Genomic DNA, 16,330 nt, shown 5'->3' with positions numbered 1-16,330 from the left:
GGGAGCGACGCGCGTCCCGTACTTGGCCCGTGGGCTGCTTCTCAGGCTGCACACGGGGGTGCCACACTGCGGCCCAGGTGTGCGCGGGGGAGGACGGGGTGGGGTGGAGGCGAGGGTCCTGCAACATGGTGCCCCCGTTGCTGGTCACCCACCTCCCTCCGCTTCCCTCGGGAGGGTCTGCTCACCCTGCGGCAGCCTTTTCAGGTGGGATGCTAGAAAGTTCTCTTGGCTCTGCTTCCCTCTTGGGGTCCAGGTCACTCCCAGAAACTCACACCTTCCTGACATGCCATGGTCACCTCTCCCCACCCTGGCACCTCTTACCATTCTCTTTCCCCGATTCGGGCAGGCACAGGATGAAGACTGGGGACACCTGCCTTGCCTGAGGGTGGGTGTGGGGCAGCGGGCCTGAGCGGGAGACCTGAGGAGGGGAGCAGCTCTTTTTTTCTTCCCACTCCTATCTTCTGTTGGTGCTGGGATGATCTAAGGGAAGGTAGGACCTTGGCAACCGCTTTGTAAGAAGCCCCGGGGTCTGGTCCTCAGTTTTCTTTCTCTAGAATGTGGGGAACTTAGACCTGGATGATTTCAGGCAACCACCTCACATGACTATCTGTTCATCCGTCTGATATAGGTGAGGTTTGGTGGGGTGGGGTCCAGAGCCAACCACCAGGAAAGAATTCTTGAGGCATCTTTGGTGCAAAATAGTGGTTTTATTAAAGCACAGGGCAAAACCCTGGGGCAGAAAGAGCTGCCGTCCCCAGGTTGTGAGGAAAGGCTGATTATATACTTGGAGTTGGGGGAGGTAAGGAAAAGCGAGGTTTCAAAAGGATTTTCACATGTTAAAGAAGACTCACAGGATTCCAAAGCCCTTGCCATTGTTAAGGTTGTTTTTCCCTCTAGCAAGGTATTAACATTAAGACAGTTGTGGGGGACACCTGGGTGGCTCAGCGGTTGAGCCTCTGCCTTCAGCCAGGGGTGTGATCCGGGGGTCCTGGGATGGAGTCCCACATCAGGCTCCCTGCACGGAGCCTGCTTCTCCTTCTGCCTGTGTCTCTGCCTCTCTCTCTGTGTCTCTCATGAATAAATAAAATCTTACAAAAAAAAAAAAAGTTGGGAGCTTCCTGGAAGAATGTCACACACATCCCACCCAGGAGTGGGGGGGATTGGTTTGCAGGGTGCCAGCTTGTGTTTTGTCCTGAGCTAGGCTTCTGCTCCCTCATCACATCCACCCGCCCATTTATCCACCCGTCCACCTTGTAAAACTGCTGTGTGCTGGTCGCTCAGCTACATGTGGGGATCTAGTAGTGGAAACAGCCCAAACCCCTCCCTTGGGGAGCCTGTGTTCTGCGAGAAGTCAGACAACAAACAGAATTAATAAGAAAAAGATGCGGTGTCTTCAAAGGATAGATGTGATGGGAAGAAAAGGAATCCCAAAAGGAGGATAGGGAAAGTGGTGGACAGGTGGCCTGGGAAGGCCTCACCGAGAAGGGGACATTTGTGCAAAGACCTGAAGCAGGAGAGGGAGGAGCCAAGGGAAATTTGGGGTAAGAGCCTCCAGGCAGCGAGAACGGCCAGTGCAAAGGCCCTGAGGTGGGAGCAGGTGCGGAGGGTTAGAGGAACAGGAGGAGATGGAGCAGCCAGAGCAGAGTGAGCGAAGCAAGGAGGAGAGAGGGCCTGAGTCCCCTGAGTCAACGGTCTGCTGCTTGGAGGCCTTGGGTTTTACTGATGCTCTGCGCTCTCGTCCTAGCAGCTCAGCAGGCACGCTTCAGTGCCTGCTGCCAACGGCCCTTGCTGGGGATCCGCCTGTGCACCATGTCATCTTATCTCCAAAATACCCTCATTATTCCAATTTCATAGATGAAAAAAACGAGGAATAAGATGGGATTCGTCTAGAGAAACGTGTGTATGGTGGGGGGCAGCCCCAGGCCTCTCTGATGTCCTCAGGGAGGAGACAGTGAGGCCTCTGCCATCAGAAGGAAACTGGCTTTTCTGTGGCTGCTCCACTTGGCTTCCAGAAAAGCCCAAATCTTCCTGTCACAAACTCTCCCGGGGGGCAGGGGGCTCTGCTGTCCCCAGTCTCCCCTACTCCAGGCTGGTGGCCCTCTGAGCCACAGCCAGCAGCCTTAGGATTTGTCCCCTCTGGGGGGGGGGGGTGTCAGTGGAGAGACAGAAGCAGGTTTTTTCTATCAGGCAGGCCTAAAGGATTTGTGGGAGGATTGGGGGTGGTTCTCAACAGGAAAAAATGAGGCTGAATGGGCTGGGAAGGGGGGAGCTGCTTCCAGGGAGGTGGCCAAGCCGCTAAGCCCCCTGGCCTGTCTCAGCAAGTAACACAGACGTGATGTTTAGACAACGTTCGCTCATTCATTCAACAGATACTTAAACATGGGCCGACTTTGTGCCAGGCTCTGTGTTCTGTGAGGAGTGGGTGGGCGGCTGGCAGGGTGGGTGGGTGAATAAGTGGGCGAATAAAGGAACAGACGGGAGGATGGATTAATGGATAGATGGACAGATGAATGGACAGGGAGGTGAGCAGACGGGCGGATGAATGGGTGGCTGTGGAAAGGGATGAGTGGCCGGTTTAAGTGACTCATGAATGGGGGTATTAAGTGCCTACCGCAGTGTAACAAATCACCCCAAAGTGTAGCGGCTTAAAACAACAAGTGTGGATCTCACCGATTCCGTGGGGCGGGAGTTCAGGAGCGGCTGCGCCGGCTAGTTCTGGCTCAGGGCTCCCAGGTGGTGGCCATCGGGCCGGGGCCGTGTCTTGTTCGAAGGCTTTCTGGGCTGGAGGACCCTCTTCTGTGATGGCGCTGTTGGCAGGAGGCCTCTGTTCCTCACCACATGGTTCTCCAGAAGGCTTCGAGAGTGTTCTAGTGACATGGCTCCTCCGAGGGTGAGCGATCAGAGAGAGAGAGAGAGAGAGAGAGAGAGAGAGAGACACCAAAGCAGAAATTATGGTGACCTTTACCACTAGAGTTCTCATGTCCTCTGCCATCACTTCTGCTTTTCCCTGCTTATCAGCAGCAAGCCACTGAGACCCGCCCGTGCCCAGGGGAGGGGAATTAGGGCCCACCTCTGGGAGGAAGAGCATCAAAGAATTTGTGGACAGATTTTAAAACCGTGGCAACAACAGGGACACCTGGGTGGCTCAGCGGTTGAGCGTCTGCCTTTGGCTCAGGTTGTGATCCCGGGGTCCAGGGATGGAGTCCCACGTGGGGCTCCCCACAGGGAGTCAGCTTCTCCCTCTGCCTGTGTCTCTGCCTCTCTCTGTGTCTCTCATGAATAAATAAATACAATCTTTTAAAAAAAATGTGGCAACAGATAAATGGACGGTGTACTCACTATTCTCTGATGCTGGAATTTTAGAATAATCTCAGATGGTGGCCTGCTCCTGAAATTCTCCTGGGACACTTGTAGATGCTCCCAGTGCCGGGGCTCCACCCCCAGGTCCTCTTTTATTATTATTTTTTTTAAGATTTTATTTATTTATTCACGAGAGGCACAGAGAGAGAGAGGCAGACACAGGCAGAGGGAGAAGCAGGCTCCATGCAGGGAGCCCGAAATGGGACCCGATCCCAGGACTGCAGGATCACACCCTGGGCCGAAGGCAGGCGCTCAACCGCTGAGCCACCCGGGCGTCCCCACTCCCAGGTCCTCTTATTTGAATTGCTCTGAGCAGAGATTTGGACATTTGTGGTTTTGTTTTGTGGGATGATCTTAAACTTTAATCGTGACATTTATGCTCCCACTACATTTTTTTTTAATGGTGGTAAAATGGGTATAATGGAAAATTGACCATGTTAGCCATTTCCGAGTGTGTGGTTAGGTGGCAGTAAACACATTCACACTGTGGTGCAGCTATCGCCTCCAGAAATGTTCCTTTTCCCAAACCGAAGGCCTGCCCATTAAACATGAACTCCCCGTTCCTCCCTCCTCCAGCCCAGACTGAGCACCACTCTCTGTGAATTGGACCACTCGAGGGCCCAGGCGAGTCAATCCTGTGCATCTGGCTGGATTCACTCAGCACAGTGACTCATCCACGTTGGGGGACAGCAGTTTCATTCCCCTCGTGGCCAAACAGCCTCCCATTGTCTGCAGGGACCACGTTTTGGGTACACACCATCCGCCGGTGGACTAAGGTTAGGTTGTGTCCACGTTGGTATTTTTAAGGCTCCAAGGTGATTCTGAGAAGTTAGAGGGATGCAAACCAAGGCCTGAGACCAGTGGTTCTCAAGCCTGGCTGCACATTTGCATCACCTGCTAGCTGTTAAAAAAAAAAAAAAAAAAAAAAAAAGCCTGGTGAGCCTGGCCGATCCACTGGATCAGGATCTCCGGAGGTGGACCTGCCAGGCTGAGAAAATAGCAGGCTTCCAGGGTGTGCAGACTCATTTCCAAGCCTCTGCTGCCCCCTGGTGGCAGCACCTGGGACTCTCCAGGACCCGCTTGGCCTCCCACAAGGAGCCCAGAAGGCCCAGGCCCAGTGCCGTCCCCTGGGGGACTGGGGACCCTGTAAGGCTCCACCTGCCTCCCTCCCCCACTATTTCCTGGCTTCCATGCCTAGAACAGATGAGTCTATGAGGAGAAGGCACGGACAGGTGGACGACTCTATTTCACTCCTTGCCAGCTGCATGACCTTGAACAAGCCACTTAATCTGTCAGGGGGAGGACCACTGCTGCCTGGACAAGTCCCTGAGATCGCAGTTAGGTACGTGTGTTAGCTTTGGGGAGAACCTAGAATTTCTTATCCTTGGCTCTGCTGACATCTGGGTGGATGATTCCTCGTGGCAGAGCCATCCTGGGCACAGTACGGTTTTGAGCAGCATCCCTGGCCTCAACCCACTAGATACCAATGGACTCCCCAGTTTTGACAACCAGAAAAGTTTCCAGACATGACAGCTGTTCCCTGGGGGTATGGTTGCCAGACAAGATGCAGGCTTCCCAGTTACATTTGAATTTCAGATAAGCAACTTGTAACTTTTTAGGATAATTATGTCCCAAAGATTGTATTTTTGTTTGCTAAATCCAGAACCCCTACAAAACCACCTCCATTGAGAGCCACTGCCCTGAGAGTGTGATACCTGCTGGAGGCTAAGCCACCAGATGGAGGAGGTGCAGCAGGAAGGCACTGCCCTGGCCTGGCCCGGCCCGGGATGGGGGCTGCCAGGGGCAGCCCAGCAACCATGAGTGAAGTGAGCCCTGGGAGAGGACGCTGGGTTCACAGTTGGGCAAGTCCCTCTGGGGGGAGGGGACACCTTCTCCCAGCACCTGGGGACACAGCAGTTTGTGGCCCACTGCAAGTTGGAGCAGCTCATCCCCAGCTTTTCCCCAGAGAGAGCTCTCAGTGGTGGGGAGTCAGGTCCAACGTGCTCATTGGCAAGAAGAAACAGGCTCAGAGAGGTGCAGTGACTGGCCCCAGGCCACACAGCCAGCTTGTGACGGTGGTAAACCCTTCAAGCCAGGACTTTTGCCCCTGGGGTGGAGCCTGGGAATGTCCTCCACTTGTAGTAAGTCCTCTGAGAGCTGCCAGCATTTTCCAGATGCACTGAAGCCAGGCCTCACCGTGAGGCTGGGCCAGCTGCTCTCCGTACTACTCCAGGGGAGTGCTGGGCCCCCTCTGGGGCTGTCCCTGTCGTGATCATCTCTTGTCACTGTCTGGTAAGGAGAGGCGACATGAGGAAGTGGTAAAGGGCTGGACCCGGAGCCAGACTGTCTGGGGCCGAATACCGGCTCTGCCCCTCACACACTCTCACCTGTGCCTCAGCTTCTTCATCTGTAAAATGGGAGTAATGAAAACGATACCTACTTTGTAAGGTTAGGATAAGGATTTGGTGAATTAACAGGGAGGAATGCTTAGAACAGTGTATGGCAGGTAGTAAGGTTTACTACGCATCTTACTTTCTTCCATTCTTCTGGTGACATCAACCCTTCTCCCTTAGGGAGCTGGTTCAGTGGGACTGTTGATCAGCCACCAGCCCAGCCCTGCCTAAGAGACTTGTGAGTCAAGGAAAGAACAGTCACTGTACTCTATTGCCCAGTCACTGGGTCGATGAGTGAGAAAACCCTGATGAAAGGCTATTGAGTCCCTGGATCCAGCCTGACCTGAAGCTAGATCCTGAATGCTAAGACAATAAATTCCTCATTTTGCTTAAGCAAGTGTGGTAAATTCTTTCCTTTTTTAAAGATTTTATTTATTTATTTGAGAGAGAGGACAAGTGGGCAGAGGGGCAGAGGGAGAAGTAGAAGCAGACTCTGCTGAGCAGGGAGCCTGATTTGAGACTCAATCCCAGGATGCAGAGATCACGACCTGAGCTGAAGGCAGACACTTAACTGATTGAGCAACCCCGGCACCCTGAGAGTCCTGATCCATGTACCCTTTTTGCTTCATAAAGCAAGAGAGGTTCCTCCAAGATAGCTCCCTTCTCCCATGGACCAGGCCCCTCAGCTTGGCTTTGCTCCAGCCCACACTAGGCCAATGACCCGCTCTCAAGGAGTCAGAGGGAGGTTCTCTGTTTGAGCTGTGATTGGAACAAACAAGAGGCAACAAACTTGGGGGCACCTGGGTGCCTCAGCTGGCTAAGCATCTGCCTTCTGCTCAGGTCATGGTCCTGGGGTCCTGAGATCGAGCCCCATGCTCGGCTCCCTGCTCAGCAGATAGTCTGCTTCTCCCTCTCCCGCCTCTCACTAGTGCTCTCTCTCAAATAAATAAGTCTTAAAAAAAAAAAAAGAAGAGGAAACAAACTTGTATAAAGTACCTCGATGTGCCACGTTTAGTGCTGGGGCTTTGCTGTTACTTTAGCTGCACGCAACAGGTGAGGAAATGGTGGTTCAGAGAGGTCCTCTGACTTGCCCAAGCCCACACAGCCTGGAAGCAGAGTCACTTCAGTGTAAACCCAGGTACTCGGGTTCCAAAGCAGGTGCACTTCTCACTGCACCACATGGCTGATTACCTGCAAGGGGGGATTGTTTTCTGTTGTTCCATTAAACAATTTTCTGAATTGTAAAGACATATAACATAAAATGTACTGTGGGCGGGGGAGGCACAGTTTAAGTCAGTGTTGCCCTTCTCAGCCAAAAGATGACCTAGGGAGAACTTATTACTCCAAGTGGCCTAGTGTCCTGGCAAACAGCCGTGAGGTCCCATTCATTCATTCTCTAAGGTCCATTCATTCACTCAGCATATATTTATTGAGCCCCCGACGGGTGCCAGGCGATCGATGCTCAAGGCAGGGCCCAGTGTTTAAGGTCATTCTCGGGGTTGACTCTGTGCCTGCCCAGCCCCAAGAGGGAACACCATCCTCAGTCCTGTGCCCAGGAGCCTATCTTAGTCCCTCTTGGTCACTCTAGTTCCAGCAGAGCCCTGGGCAAAGAGCAAGTTCAAGATCAAGGAGAGTCTAGATAAATGGCAGAGTCCCGGTCCGGCCAGAGCAGGAACTCCCAATGCACGGTCCCTGAGAAATGATTCTGGCAACAAAGGGACTTAGGGGCACTTAGTGCAATGATGTACAACGTGCCTAATCACTGCTCCGGGGTGGGGGTAGGGGTGGGGGTGGGGGAGGGAGTCCCCAGTGCAGAGACGGAGGTCAGACGCCAGTACACACCAACACTGCACGTCTACCTATGGACAGTGTTCTTTTTTTTCTAAGATTTCATTTATTTAGGGACGCCTGGGTGGCTCAGCGGTTGGGTGTCTGCCTTCAGCTCAGGGCATGATCCTGGGATCGAGTCCCACATCAGGCTCCCTGCATGGGGCCTGCTTCTCTGCCCGTGTGTCTTTCTCTCTCTGTCTCTCATGAATAAATATTTGAGTGAGAGAGAGATAGGAAGAGAGCATAAGCGGGGGTAGAGGGAGAGGGAGAAGCAGGCTCCTGCTGAGCAGGGACGTGGGGCTCGATCCCAGGACCCTGGGATCATGACCTGAGCCCCCGGGCGCCCCGTATGGACGGCATTCTGGAGGGAACAGTGGGGTGCCCTGTAGGGGGTAACCAGGATCAGGACCGCCTCTCGGGGCCGTGATGTTTAGGCTGGCCAGCCCCTCAGAGGCCTCCCCCACCTTCCAAAATGTCCTTCTAGGGGGCAGCCCGGGTGCCCGGCGGTGTAGCGCCGCCTGCAGCCCCGGGCCTGCTCCTGGAGACCCGGGATCGGGTCCCGCGTCGGGCTCCCCGCGTGGAGTGGAGCCTGCTTCTCCCTCTGCCTGTGCCTCTGCCTCTCTCTGTGTGTCTCGTGAATAGGTAAATAAAATCTTTAAAATAAAATCCTCTAAAAAAAATAGGTGAGATAAAACGTCCTCGGAATCACCTGCGGCCTCCCGTCCTGCAGCCTGGGGCGGTCGCCGCTGTGTCCTTCGTCCGTGATCACCTTTTAAGAGGACGCTTCTTCACGTTCCCTCCTAAGAACCGGAGTCGCCCCGGGGCCTGACCGACGCGGCCCGAGCCCTGAGGCCAGAGGGCGCCGGGGCCCCCAGGAGCGCGGGCACGGGGACGCGGCCTCCCGGCCCGCAGACGACCGCCACTCCCAGGAAACGCCCGCCCCGGAAGCGGAAGTGCGTCGGCGGGCGGTGGGCGCACTGCGTTCTGGGAGGTGTAGTCCATGGAGGCCGAAGAGTCCGTGAGAGCTGTGCATTTTGGGAAAGGTAGTTTTCGAGGGATCTGAGCGCCCTAGGCGGGAGCCGAGGTGATGCCTAACGCGACGGCGGCGGGGGGGGGGGGGGGGGGGGGGGGCGGCGCCAACAATTGTTAGATTAAGAGCGAATACGTGGGACTTGTTTTTGTCTCTCCCAGCTACCAACACGCAGAGGGGCGGAGAATAAGACCTATAGCGCGCTTTTGTGATGGCAAGCAGGCCTGAGTTGCCTGTTCCTCATTCAGACGAGTAAACCAGCTGCGTAGCCTCCCTGAACCTCTGTTTCCTTATCTGTGAAATGGGCAAATTGATCATTCTTGCTTGGCAGGCCTGATAACATCCATCGAACACCCATCAAACACCGTTGCTTTAACAAATCCCTCCTCCCTTCGAATCCGAGCGTACAGAGCACATGGATGTTTTTGTAACCAAGAGTAAGGATGGGGCTCCGGGGGCACCTGGGTGACTCGGTTGGTTCAGGATCTGCCTTCCTCTCAGGTCATGACCTCCAAGTCCTGGGATTGGGGGCACAGGCCGTGATCCCGTGGTCCTGGGGTCCCGGGATCCAGCCCCAAGGCAGAGTCCTGGCTCTGCGGAGTCTGCGGCTTCCTGGCCCTCTGCCCCTCCCCCTAGCGTTCATTCTCTCTCAAATAGATAAATGGGGGCAGCCCCGGTGGCCCAGCGGTTTAGCGCCGCCTTCAGCCCAGGGTGTGATCCTGGAGACTCGGGATCGAGTCCCACATCAGGCTCCCTGCATAGGGCCTGCTTCTCTGCCTCTCTCTCTCTCTGTCTCTCATGAACAAATGAATAAAATCTTATAAATAAATAAATAAATAGACGATAGCAAGGCCTCCAGTATCTTGTAAGTCCTCCTTAGCATATGGAAATCCCTTTGAAATCTCCCTTTTTGCTTGCTTCCCCCAGCCGTTGGGTATATAATCAGCCACCCCTCACAGGCCCAGGGCAGCCGCTCTTCCTGCCCACGGGTCCTGTCCCCAGGCTTTAATAAAACCACCATTTTGCACCAAAGACGTCTCAAGAATTCTTCGTTGGTTGTTGGCCCCGGACCTCACCTAAAACTTCATCATGGGGAGGTTTGATTGTGGTTATATATTGGCTAATAGCATGGTATCACTGTTGACTCTCCTGAGTGTGATCACTGAATTGTGGTTATGTGGAAGAGTGTCCTCCTTAGTAGACACCTGCTGAACTAACTCTGAGCTCTTGGACAGTTTAGAAAAAAAGAGAAACGGAGGAAAGGATATATTAATAATTGGTGAATCCAAGTTTTAAAATATGGTTGTTCGTGTTCCTCCTCTTGTAACTAAAAAGTAGGCACGAAAAAAAAAAACAAAAAAAACAAGGAAGCTCCATAGCACTGATGAGGGGGAAAGCTTCTATAAACATTGGCAAGATTCTTTTTTTCAAAGCAAGATGCAGAGGTGGAAATACACAAAACACCCAGACAGAAGACCCAAGAAAGAGGAGACAAAGGCTGCCTCTGGGACAAGGACCTGGGGAAGGGATGAGGAGTGGAAAAGAGACTTGCTTCTCACACTTACCCTTTTAGAGCTTTTTTTTTTTTTTTTTTTAAAGATTTTATTTATTCATGAGAGACACGGGGAGGGAGAGAGAAAGAGAGAGGCAGAGACACAGGCAGAGGGAGAAGCAGGCTTCCTCCAAGGAGCCCGATGTGGGACTTGATCCGGGATCCTGGGATCACACCCTGAGCCAAAGGCAGATGCTTAACCTAACATCTAAAGGTGTCCCCCTTTTAGAGGTTTTAATTTTTTTTTTTATTTTTTAGCTTTTAAATTTTGTATCATGTCCATGTATAACCTGTTCAGATACCAAACCAAACCAAACAAAAAACCAATAACTTCGAAGAAGACTGTTTCTGGGAAAGCACTTGTGGTCAGAAAACCCCAGACTGGGCTCCCCTACTCCCCAGCTGTAGACCTGTTGGGAAACCCAAAACAGAAGGAAGGAAAACCAGTTACTTTCACATCCTTTCCCACATCTGCTCCTCATCACAATCTAGTGAGCCAGGCAGGTTTTAGTGGACCCATTTTATAGATTAGGAACACTGAGGACCAGAGAGTCTTAGCAACTTGTCTAAAGTCATGTGGTGAGACACTATTAGAGCTGAGGTGGAACCTGAGCCCTTCCCAGTGACCCAGCCTGGCTCTGTCCCTCCTGCAGGTGACCTCTCCAAGCTCTGAGGGTTGGATATGGCAGGAGAGGGCCCAGGGTAGGAGGGTAAGGTGGGGTTGACTTCCAGGCTCTGGGTGCTCACTGAAGCTCAGCCCAGCTGCCTTCCTGCCTGTTGCTTTTACATGGGGCTCCCCAGCAGGAAACAGAAGTCAAAGCATGGGCTTGATTTACATGTTCATGCGCAACTGATTTGGGGCTTTATTTGGGGGACCGAGAGCTAACTCAGCCAAAGGGCCTCTTCCCTGAGCCCATCTGAGCTGCTTTTTACCATCTCTGTAATCTTCAACAAATCTCAAAGTGACCTTTTTAATTAAAAAAGAAAAAAGTAATAGATGGATATTGTTATCCAAACAGGAAAGTATTTGACATTTCTGTCAAATTTCAAAACATACATACATGTTTTGATTATGCGATCCAGCATTTAAAATGGAAAAATGGAAAATCGTTTTTTTTTTTCTGTGAATATTCTTCCCCAAGTGTTCAAAGATACAGATGGAAAAATGCATTGCTAATAAGAGAAACAAAGACACAGAACTGTAAACAACCCACTGGTAGAGCCAATGTTTAATTCAACTGGGCTCCGTCCACACGGGACAAAACCAAGGACAATAAGGTTTGCTGGATTTGCTGACCTAGAAAGATGTCCATAATAGATTGTTAGATTAAAAAAAGAAGATCCCGTTTTTGGGGGGAAAATGGGCTATAAGCATACATACACCCAGAGAGCTACAGGTTTGAACAAACGTAGCAGGCAGTTTATAAAGTAGGAGAGCAAATTATTTGATTCAAATGTAAAAAGAGCATTTCATTTTCATTCCTCTGAAGAATAGTGAGATCGACTCTCTTCTTTTTAAATTGGCCAGTTGCGTTTCCTCTTGTGTGAATTGCTAAAATATTACTGTCCCTTGGTCTTTTGTCATGCAAAATGGGTGCAAACTTCTGGCACCAAGTCTCTAAGAGCTTCTATTTACATTTCCAAGGCTTCCTTTGGGGTGGGGGATTTTGGAAAAGAGCTTACTGAACTGGAAGCAGAGGATGGTCTCAGTCTTAAAGCAATGAGTTATCCTGTGAGATGAGGGGCTCTGAGAAATAAGGGCGTCTCCTGCCCAACACATTGCTCCCGTTTCTTCCTTCCTTCCTTCCTTCCTTCCTTCCTTCCTTCCTTCCTTCCTTCCTTCCTTCCTTCCTTTCTTTTTTAAAGATTTCTTATTTTATTTATTCATAGAGACACAGAAAGAGAGAGGCAGAGACACAGGCAGAGGGAGAAGCAGGCCCCATGCAGGGAGCCCGACGCGGGACTCGATCCCAGGTCTCCAGGATCACGCCCCGGGCTGCAGGCGGCACTAAACCGCTGCGCCACCGGGGCTGCCCTCCTCCTTTCTTTCATTTCTAGAATCTTCTCAAAGATGTGTCCTCTTTGGTTCTTGGTGGGTAGTCTGAACGTGGAGGTGGTTGTACCGTTTGAAAGAGGGAGGAGCTGGAACCAGAAATTGGTTGCCAAGGTTTGGAAAGGGTGAGGCGAGTGAGGGGCCCAGGGGCACCCTAACAGGAAAGATTCAGGAGGCACATGATTTAAGGAGGCAGTCACCCTCAGGCTCCCCTAGGCCCCTGGCGCACCTCGTTCGGGTCCCAGCCCTGCTGACTGCTTCTTGAGGACACAAGGCAAGATCTGCAGAAAGCTATTGTGCTGTAAGGCTGGGGTGGCCCCGGGTACTCTTCAGAGCCACCTCAAGACAGTGGTAGCAGCAGACTGATAAAACTACATCCTCCTGGAGGGCAAGGTGGCCGAGCTCTGGCTCAGCTCCCGAGACTGTCCCCGTGGGACCCTTCATGCCTCCCCCGAGGCGTCTGAGGATTTCAGACTCTGCCGTGAAGAGGGTTCAGGGTAGACCTCTGGACAGATGGGGATCAACCATTTTTGTGCTTAAGACTTTTCTGCTTCTCTCTCCATTTGTGGCAGCTGCATGACTGGTTTTCTCTAGACGTGCCCTGCACCCAGCCTCCCCCCGCGGCCTCAGAGACTCCCCTGACATCACAGTAGCTGTCATCTATCAATCTCGTCTACACAGCAGGCATTGCATTTAGCACTTGACATCTCACGCCTCGCCGAGTTCTCACCGCGCAGTCTTGAGAGGTAAGGACTTTGTTATCTGCACCACGTTCCAGATAAGGACACTGGGGCCCAGAGAAGGTCGGCGACCTGGCCTTGACCACAGAGCTAAGAAGCAGCAGAGGCAGGATTTGAACCCACAACTCCAGAGGCACGTTCTTCACCACGATGCCCGGCTCCTCCGTTTCTCATGAGCTTTGAGCCTGCTGAGTGCTGGCCACTAGATTGGGGGTTCCCACTGTCCCCCAGAGGCCCTCAGAACTTTCTGGAGCGTCTGCAGGAGGTCACCGTGGGGTTAAGGCAGGTTCTATCTTCCCCGACTTCCCTGGGTGGGAGGTTCCCAGAAGTACAGGGCCAGCTCTACGGCCCCTTTTCCCCGTGAGGGGAGGGGATGGTGTGAGTTGGGACACGTCCTCTTTGAACGTTCTCTCTTGCTGCTTCTGACCACTTCCTCTTTTCCCTGGGGCGGAGGCAGCTGTGGCGGCCCTGGTGGCAGCCATCCCAGCAGTGGCTCAGGAGGCCTCTGAGTCTCTCCTGGAAGCGCTGGCCCGGCTGGGCTGAGGGCATGTCTCCACCTGGACTTCCATCCCCAAACCCCCCGCCCCCGGGCCCTCCCCTGAGTCCCAGAGAGCGGAAGGGGTGCAGGGTGAGTGGGTTCCTGACTGAAAACACTGCCCCCGGGGCTGCCCACCCCCCATTCGGGCTCCACCTGGCCTGAACCTGCTTCCAGTAACTTCCATGGAGGACATGGCCCAAGTTCAGGACTCCTGCTTGCACAGCCAGACTCCTCAGGATGCCCAGGGAGGTGAGGCCCCCGGCTCTGGGTAGAAGCCCCAGCCTAGCCCTGGGCACCTCAAAGATGAGTCCTCCAAGTGAGCAGAGGAGCTGTGGCCTGGGAAGAAGTTGGGCGTTGAGAAATGTGGGTTCCAGGCCTGGCTCTGCCACCTGGTAGCTGGTGTGCTTGGCCAGGTTGCTTTGCCTCCTGGGTCTCAGTTTCCCCATCCATGCAATGGGCACAAACCATAACACTTCGAAAGGTTGCAATAAATAAAGGCCATGCTACATGTGTCGTGCTAAGCAGAGAGCCCGGTACAGAGCGTCTTGCCCGCCCCTGGGCAGAGCTGCAGCGGGTCCGAGCCACCCGGGGTGTGCCCCCCTCCCCGCAGCCCCTGCCGAGGGAGCCTGGTCACGGCTACCCCGGGCTGCTGCCCACCTCCGCCCGTCCCAGCAGTGCCCGGCTTCCCACCCGGAGCAGGTTCAGCCCTCAAACTCAGTTGACAAGGAACATCACGTTTCCTCCATCGACCACCCCCCACTCCCGCCCCTGACAGCAGCGTCAGTCGCCTCTGGCTGTGCCCACCCCAGGGTTATGCCCAAGCCCTGGGCCGTCGTTTGTTTTATTGTGGTAAACTGTGCATAACACAAAATGAACCATCTTTAACGAGTACGTGTACAGCTCGGTGGCATTAAGGGTACTCACGCTCTTGTGCAACCATCGCCACCATCCGCCTGCAGGACTGCGACTCTGTCCTCCTTAAACACAAATGCCCACCCTGGCCCAGCCCCCGCAGCCCCCACTCACCTTTCTTCGCTATGGATCTGACCGCTCTATGTGACTCTTACATGCGGAATCACACAGGATTTGTCTTTTTGTGACTGGTTTATTTCAATTAGCATAGCGTCCTCAAGGTTCATCCGTGTTGGAGCATGGGTCAGAATTTCCATTCTTTTTCTGTTTGAATAATATTCCATTTATACGTTTAGACCACATTTTGCTTATTCACTTATCCATCAGGGGACATCCTGGCTGTTGTGATTCATGCCGCTACACGCAAGGGTGTGCAAATATCTGTATGAGTCCCTGCTTTCAGTTCTTTGGGGTGTATACCTAGAAGTGGAATTTCTAGATCATATGGTAATTATGTTTGATTTTTTTTGAGGAACTGCCCAAAGTTTTGAGGTTTTAAATAGGACACAGGCATTGGGGAAGCCCCTCTGGCCCTTCTGCGTACAGGGAGATATGAAATCAGAAGCTAGACATTGTGGGTTCAAATTCTGGTCCTGCCGTCTCCCAGTGGTGTGACGTTGGGCGTGTCACTCACCCTCCGCGCTTCGGTGTCTCAGCTGTAATGTAGGATGAGAAGAGCAATCTCACCACTTCCCCGGCCCCACACCAGCTTGGCCCCTCCATGGAGCATCCCTTTGGAGCTGGACCCGGTGCCTCCCCTTCCCCCCCCCCCCTTTTTTAAAGATTTTATTTATTTATTCATGAGAAACACAGAGAGAGGGAGGCAGAGACACAGGCAGAGGGAGAAGCAGGCTCCATGCAGGGAGCCCCATGTGGGACTCGATCCCCGGTCTCCAGGATCACACCCTGGGTTGAAGGCAGCGCTAGACCGCTGAGCCACCCGGGCTGCCCTTCTCTCCCCCTTTTTCAGGTCTCTGGGACTCTCTTTCCCTGTCCATGGCTTCACCTCTTGAAAACAAAAATCGGGAAGTAAGGCCCCAGACTAACTGGGAGAGCCTGAACCGGGACCAGAGGGGAAACCGTGGACACTGACCAACACGCTGGCATGGGCATGGGCGAAGAGGAGCCCTCTCTTCTTTCCTTTGACCTTGATCATGCCATCTCCAAGACCAGGTCCAGTTTAGGGCTGTGTGAGGAGAGCCGGGAGGGTCGCTGAGGACCGCCCACAGCATGATTACAGGGACTTACAGGGACTTACAGGGACGGGGAAGAGGGCTCTGGACTGGGATGAAAGGAGCTGTGGTTTGGCACTTTCATCTTGAGGAGAGTCAGTGGGAGGGTTCCGGTTAGTGGGGGGTGGCTGTGGAGATGAGATTGCCTCTGTCCCTGGGCCCGCAGCCAGGGCTCGCTGGCGGGACCAGGACAGTCCCACCTCTGGTGCAGGCCCGGCTGGTATGTGGGTGCCACCTGGCCAGCTTGCCTGGTCCAGGTCCCCAGCCCATCCCCACCTGGGAGGAGCTGCTTCTGCCGGCTCAGGGTGATTCCAGAAGGAAGGTCAAGGCAAGACCTGGCAGGCTGAGGACTTCGGTCCTTAGAAACCATGCCTGAGGGTTGACCCAGGGACCCCAGGTCCTAGGGACCCACTTCTAGCTTTGCCACCTCCACCTGGGACAGGAGGGGACAGAGAAGCCTCCAGGATGCCCCCCACCCCACCTTTGCCTCCCCATTATCTTCTTTTCCCATCTTCATTCCTTTCCTATTTTCTCTTCTCCGTTCCTTTTCATCTCATACCAGGTGGTGGGTGATTTGGAAATTCACAGAGCAGTGCACTTCTCTTCACAGTTTATCCACATCCAGAACCGATAAGGAATCAGCTCTCAATTTCACTAAAGTCGGCTTTAGTGAAGGACTTTTTGCATGAC

General features: G+C 53.3%; 1 protein-coding gene and 2 long non-coding RNA genes across 10 annotated transcripts in view; 2 read left to right on the top strand and 1 right to left on the bottom strand.

Moving 5' to 3' along the window:
* Positions 1-7: 7 nt before the first annotated feature.
* On the bottom strand, positions 8-8,523 carry LOC102154738. Of its 3 annotated transcripts, XR_005360025.1 has the most exons (4): positions 8,293-8,522; positions 6,750-6,944; positions 2,671-4,261; positions 8-1,088 (listed from the first exon to the last, which is right to left on the bottom strand). It is a non-coding gene; the product is annotated as an uncharacterized LOC102154738 (long non-coding RNA). The 3 variants fall into 3 exon arrangements; XR_005360023.1 differs by having other exon boundaries at positions 96-4,261; positions 8,293-8,523; XR_005360024.1 differs by having other exon boundaries at positions 111-2,882.
* Positions 3,652-6,127, top strand: LOC119871937. 2 transcript variants are annotated; one of them, XR_005360031.1, is made up of 3 exons: positions 3,652-4,136; positions 4,622-4,702; positions 5,934-6,127. It is a non-coding gene; the product is annotated as an uncharacterized LOC119871937 (long non-coding RNA). The 2 variants fall into 2 exon arrangements; XR_005360030.1 differs by having other exon boundaries at positions 4,564-4,702.
* A 128-nt stretch (positions 8,524-8,651) lies between the features above and the next one.
* PLCG2 (phospholipase C gamma 2) overlaps positions 8,652-16,330 on the top strand; it is a 174,056-nt gene continuing 166,377 nt past the window's right edge. For 2 of the 5 annotated variants that reach the window (XM_038538197.1, XM_038538193.1), the window contains exons 1-2: positions 12,078-12,139; positions 12,791-12,964. The gene's annotated coding sequence lies outside the window, so the exon portion shown is untranslated. Of the gene's footprint in view, positions 8,668-12,077; positions 12,140-12,241; positions 12,258-12,324; positions 12,344-12,790; positions 12,965-16,330 lie in introns of those variants that run through there. The other 3 variants (XM_038538196.1, XM_038538195.1, XM_038538194.1) reach the window with 3 other exon arrangements.

This window comes from Canis lupus, chromosome 5 (assembly GCF_011100685.1).
Source record: "Canis lupus familiaris isolate Mischka breed German Shepherd chromosome 5, alternate assembly UU_Cfam_GSD_1.0, whole genome shotgun sequence".
NCBI lineage: Eukaryota > Metazoa > Chordata > Mammalia > Carnivora > Canidae > Canis > Canis lupus.
This window is presented reverse-complemented; position numbering and strand designations above follow the sequence as displayed.